Here is a 5,780-nt window from a genome sequence, read left to right on the forward strand (position 1 = left end):
CTATAGTGTGGTAGTGTGCTTGTACGGTTGAATGACAACAGTAGTATATATAGTAGTACAATTGATGTAACTCGTACGACGACAACCACGCGCAAGTGCAAGTAGTAGATGCGGTGTATACAAATATATATTATCAATTACGCGATAAACAATAATACTGATAAGAGAAGAACTCAAAATTTAACACCCCGCCGTTGTTATCTCATAATAACCTTACGATTGATAACGTAATATATTGTGCAGATACCAATTAATGTCCAAATCACTTAGATCATAAACATATTATATATACAACATACATAATATATTACATTATTGTATATGATCTAAGCCAAATCCTCATAGTGATCAGTGAATAATCAATATTATCCAAGTTCCAACAGCGGTCAGCATCTAATTTACTGTGTAAGTACACACGAATCTCTTTTGTTATATGTTTTACTTAATTTTAGTAATATGTAAAAACTGTAAATTGTTTGTATATTTTAAAATACTTGTAACTCGCTTTAAAATGAAAATATAATAAAAAGCCCAAGTCATTGCCTAGATAATAATCTTACCTTTAAATTTTATAAGGGATAAATTCACCGTAATTTTTAAACTATTAGATATGAACGTGATCTGCTGTGCTAAAAATTTGCTCTGTTATGCACTTTTAAAACGGAGACAGAGATGTCACTATAACGTTTCTTTAAGTGTAAAAACCTTCAAAATAACTAATGCTTCTAATTACTTTAGGTAATAATGATAAGATTAAATCCTACAAGGATAGAGCTAAGGATTGAAGATCTAAGCGAATTTGCAGATATCAAAAATCATTATGAAGCTATTAAAAAAACTAAAGAAGAAAAACAAAAAAATCTATATGGTCCTCTTCTAAATAGCAACACTTCAAAAACCAAACAAGAAGCTGTACAAGAAAGAATAGGATTTATCCCAAGGCCCAGACATTCATCACAATGAAAGAAAGTACTCAACTGTCTGATTTTTTATTCTAAGTATTTTTATTTATTACTTTTATGCATTTAATGCTAAAATTATTAAAATATTAAATGATTTTATTTATTAACTATGTTATACTGTTTACCTTCTTAGTCCTTTTACTGTACCATTCAGTTATAGATACTTATCTCATATCATAGATGTGCGCGGGGTATGCAGCTGCAAATCCTGAACAAAGAACCTTGTTTCTACACTCTGTTCCATCTAAGAGTGAACCACTCGGCAGACCAAAACACGTTTTTACCGTGCATCCTCACCATAATCCAGACATCGGTGAGATCATTAGCTCAGGCACCCGACAACCGATGATGGTCTGCCAATCACGGAACGCATAGCCATCGCATGGGGGCTATACACTGTTCAGTACCTCAGTCTGCTTGCGCGAAAGCGGTTCACTCTAAGATGGAAAACAGTATGGACATGCCAAAAATAAATAAAAAATCATAACTATATTTGGTTAAACATTAATAGCACTAAACACATAAACATTAAATTAAATTAAAAATATTTATAACATGTTTAACATTAAATGCAATGAAGATGAATTAGTAGTTGAAATAAAGTTGTTACAAAAACATGAAGCGATATCAAAATAAATTGAAGTTAACTTGGGCGCTAAAATGCCATGCATACTTAGTGGATAAAACTCGGATAAACAAAGTATTTTTGAACAATTTAGTAACATATTAAAGAAGTTTGTAGTAATACCAGTCACAAGCTGTACACGCATGTGAACGATTATTTTCAAAATTAACTTTAATGTAAACGATTAAAAGATGAAAAGCGGGTAAGTGGAAGTCGCTCTACTGCACAGTAGCCATTAGGCTACAATTAGTCCCTGTGATGGATAGTTTTAAATTTGATTTCAATTATATAAAATCATATTGTGTACGAAAAACAATTCTATGCGCAGACGGTAATAATAATATGTATATTTGAAGATATTATTGTGATTAAAGTAAATTATTTTACTATTAGACATTAGTACATAAATTTAACAATAGGTTAAATTTAATTTTGTCAAAAATAATACATTTGAAAATATCAATTTGTGTATAAAATATTAAAATATAATAATGTACTTTAAAAGTTTCATTTACCCACAAATAATATTTTTAAAATTCAACAAAATAACTAAAATCATTATTCTTGTTTTTAATATGTAATTTTGTCCAAATTTGAACTTATAAGGACTGTAAAAAAGAACAGTGTTTATAGATTTTTGGTTACAGTATGAACTATTTATGAGAACCCGTTTTAAATTTTCAATCCTTACCCATAAAAATTGAACATTTTATTATTATTTAAAAAAGGATAAATTAAAATATTTTCTAGTTTGATACATATTGTCAAAATTTTAACTTAAATTATAAAAATAACAATTTTTTGTGTTTTTGTTAAAATTGATTTTGGTTTTTAGTGCAACTCTTAAAAAAATTACGGTAGGTAGTAGGTACATGCAATTTTGACTGAATGTTATTTATACTAGCATTTTCTATACACCATAACATTTTCCAAATATATTGACTTATTTTGAGCTCTTTACGAACATTTTCAGTTTCCATTTTTTTTTCTATAAATATCAATAAAATTTTATTTGTTGGTTAAAAAATTAAAAATCCAGTCATTTTTTTTATAATCATTTAAAGTTCAAATATTGACAAAATACGTAAAAATTACGAAAATTTACAAACTATTTTGGGTTAGAAATTCATAAAAAAATTTCATTTTAAACCTAATATTTGAAAATGTAATACAAGATTTCTCATAAGTTTGTCTACCTTTATCAAAAATAATGTCTACAAGAAACTCAAATTACATTTTTATGAGCGTTTGAAATTCATATTTTTACAATATTTGATATTCACTCGAATTCTCATGTAACGATTATCTTATTTTATTGTAATTAAAAAACAAATGACCGTAGATACCTGAAAATTTAACTGAATGTTTATATTAGCACTTTCTATACACCATACAATTTTGAAAATAATTTGACTCTTTTTGAGCTGTTTACGGACATTGTCAGTTTTAAATTTTTTTTCTATAAATATCAATAAAATTTTATTTGTTGGTTAAAAAAGCGTGAAAATTTAATATAAGGCTCCTGATATATCGTTCTAATAGCAGTTAAAAAATGTTAAAAATATATAGGCACAATTTTTTTTTATAAGCATTTAAAGTTCGAATTTTGACAAAATTTATCAAATTTAAAATGTAGTAATTATTATGTAGTTAAAAATTTATAAAATATTCAACTTTTATTGCTAAGGATTGAAAATTTAAAACAAGTTTCCACGTAAATAGCTTATATTTAAATTACTCTATACTTAGTAATATCATAGGCTAACTGACCATTTTCACTCAGAATCGTTTTTCTTATAAAATGATATTATATCATTGAATTCAAATTTAACACCATCCATTATAGTGACCCACTTGTAACCTACTGTATGGCAGAGCGACATCCACTTACCCGCCTTTTTTAATTTACACCCAAGCGTAGTTCGAGTAAAATAAGTGCAATTCGACCCCCCCCCCCCCCCCCCCCCGACTTTATCATCACATAAATGTAACCACACGGTCAAAAGTTGAATATGTTCAACTATGCGGTATCGTTTGGTAACCGTGATTATTTTACACGACACGGAGAAATTCGAAACGTCTGTTTGCTAAACGAAGCTCGCAAACTCCGTGATCTAGCGTTTGGTCTGTAGTCTGTTGGTTTGTTTATACTTTTGCCCACGGTCTTTAGAAGAATAAGACCTGATAAGGTCGGACAACTTTCCATCCTCCCGCCTATTGCAATATTTCCGTTTAATGAGGCAAAAACATTTACCAAGTTGCCGCAAAAGCGCTGCCGGTTAGTTTTATTTCGAGGTTAAGAATAATATTTATATGGCATTCGGGGTTATTTTTATTGACTATATTATTATATTATTTTCTCCAACCACGGACTAAGACATAATTATTAAATTATCTTGGTCCGTGTCTCGAACCATATAAACTAGTTGGTTTATAATAAACTAAGCTAGTTTAGTCGAAGGTTATTTTAAACTAGTATAATACCATAATGCCATAACCTCAAAAAAAGTCTGCAGGGCAGCGCTCAATACTCAATAGAACCAAGGTTTATAGATTATTATTATAATCTATAAATCTTCCAATAGTACAGCCATGGCTAAAATTTGAATTGGATTTGCCTCACTAAGCCGAATGCTGATTATAGTATTGGGGAAACAGATTAACAAAACGAGCTCTTGTAGAAACAATTTGTACCTTCCGATTCGGCGGGGTGTATAGTTTTATATTGGTTATTTTACTTTTTATAATAAATTAATTTTGGTATCGAAACTTTATACGCTTTTATAGCTAACTGTATACGTTGGTTAGTACAATTTCTATTAATACTATCAAATACATTCAAATATACTTCACTTAGAGGAAAATATATGCGAAATTGCGAAATGTCAGGAAAATACATACAACCTTCCGACTTGAGTCCTGGCTCAACGTAGGGGGGAACCCGCCCAACAATCCGTACGATAGGCGTCGACAGCGCTCCCAGTGTTAATCTGTCTTCCCAATATATAGTATTATGTATAGTTCACCCTCAGATACCATCTAAGACCGTGGTATAGCTTTTCAACCTTATCTTATATTATTATCTATGGCTTTTGCCGATCGTTATCACTATTCATATTATTCTTTTATGACCACGATTTAAGATATACATAAATATATATCTAAATATATTTATCTTAAATCGTGTTTATGATATACACCACGACCACGGTTAAACAAAATACATACACAAAATTATCTAAATAATTATTTTGTATTTGATTTTATTTTTGTATTAATAATATAAAATATTGAACTTCGAACCTGACCCAGACTTTTAATCATGATATGTGAGCTGGACTAAGATGGTGCTCAGTTTCTCTCTAGTTAAAAACCATAGAATTTCCCATAAAAGAAAACAGAGTTTATCTGATACATTTTATAGGTATTTAGCTTTACATAATATAAAAGTACATCTTAACATAAGGGTGCTAAGATCTTTATTGGAGTGATATTAAGATAATACTAGAGAAGTAGAAGGTGTTATAAATAATATATATACATATAAATATAAAATGTAACTATTGTTGAAAAAACTGGTATTTTACAATATCCTTAGGATAGGTTAGGTTAGGTTAGGATATTATCCTAATAAACTATAAAGGGACATTGATACAATAAACCAGGGAATATAATATCTAAGCTGATATTATATTAGTTACTTAGGGCCGATTTCACCAACACAGTTAATCACGGTTAAAGTTAACCGGAGTTTTAATCGGCCGAATTTGGCTGGTTAAATATCTGTTATCAGCCGATTAAGCGTTAACCGTGATTAACTGTGTTGGTGAAATCGGGCCTTACAGTATTATATATCTAAAGTATAGTGCTTAACAAAAATTACATTTTTTTTTAAATTATGAGTGACAATGACTCAAGTGATTGTGATGAGCGTCCTGTATTTCTGGTCAAGCTAACTTTTTTTATATAATATGTGTATTTGTAAATTTATGTTTTATTATTCATCGCTTGAACCATTTAATTATTTTAGATTCTAAGCAGAACGATGAATGTATTGATTTTACAATGATAATATGTGCATAAAAGTGTGATTTACATTTTATAATATATCCATAACCCATAATAAGTTTTTACCTGAAGATTTTAGATTTTTAATTGTTATTTGTTAATTAGGTTAATTATAACAATATTTT

At 29.0% G+C, this 5,780-nt stretch overlaps 1 long non-coding RNA gene across 2 annotated transcripts; it reads left to right on the plus strand.

The window, feature by feature from the left end:
* Positions 1–86: 86 nt before the first annotated feature.
* LOC132942281 (uncharacterized) lies at positions 87–1,454 on the plus strand. Of its 2 annotated transcripts, XR_009664271.1 has the most exons (3): positions 87–405; positions 739–969; positions 1,143–1,454. It is a non-coding gene; the product is annotated as an uncharacterized LOC132942281 (long non-coding RNA). The 2 variants fall into 2 exon arrangements; XR_009664270.1 differs by lacking the exon at positions 1,143–1,454 and having other exon boundaries at positions 739–1,069.
* Positions 1,455–5,780: the final 4,326 nt, after the last annotated feature.

The sequence above is a fragment of the Metopolophium dirhodum genome, chromosome 4 (genome assembly GCF_019925205.1).
Source record: "Metopolophium dirhodum isolate CAU chromosome 4, ASM1992520v1, whole genome shotgun sequence".
In the NCBI taxonomy this organism is placed as follows: domain Eukaryota; kingdom Metazoa; phylum Arthropoda; class Insecta; order Hemiptera; family Aphididae; genus Metopolophium; species Metopolophium dirhodum.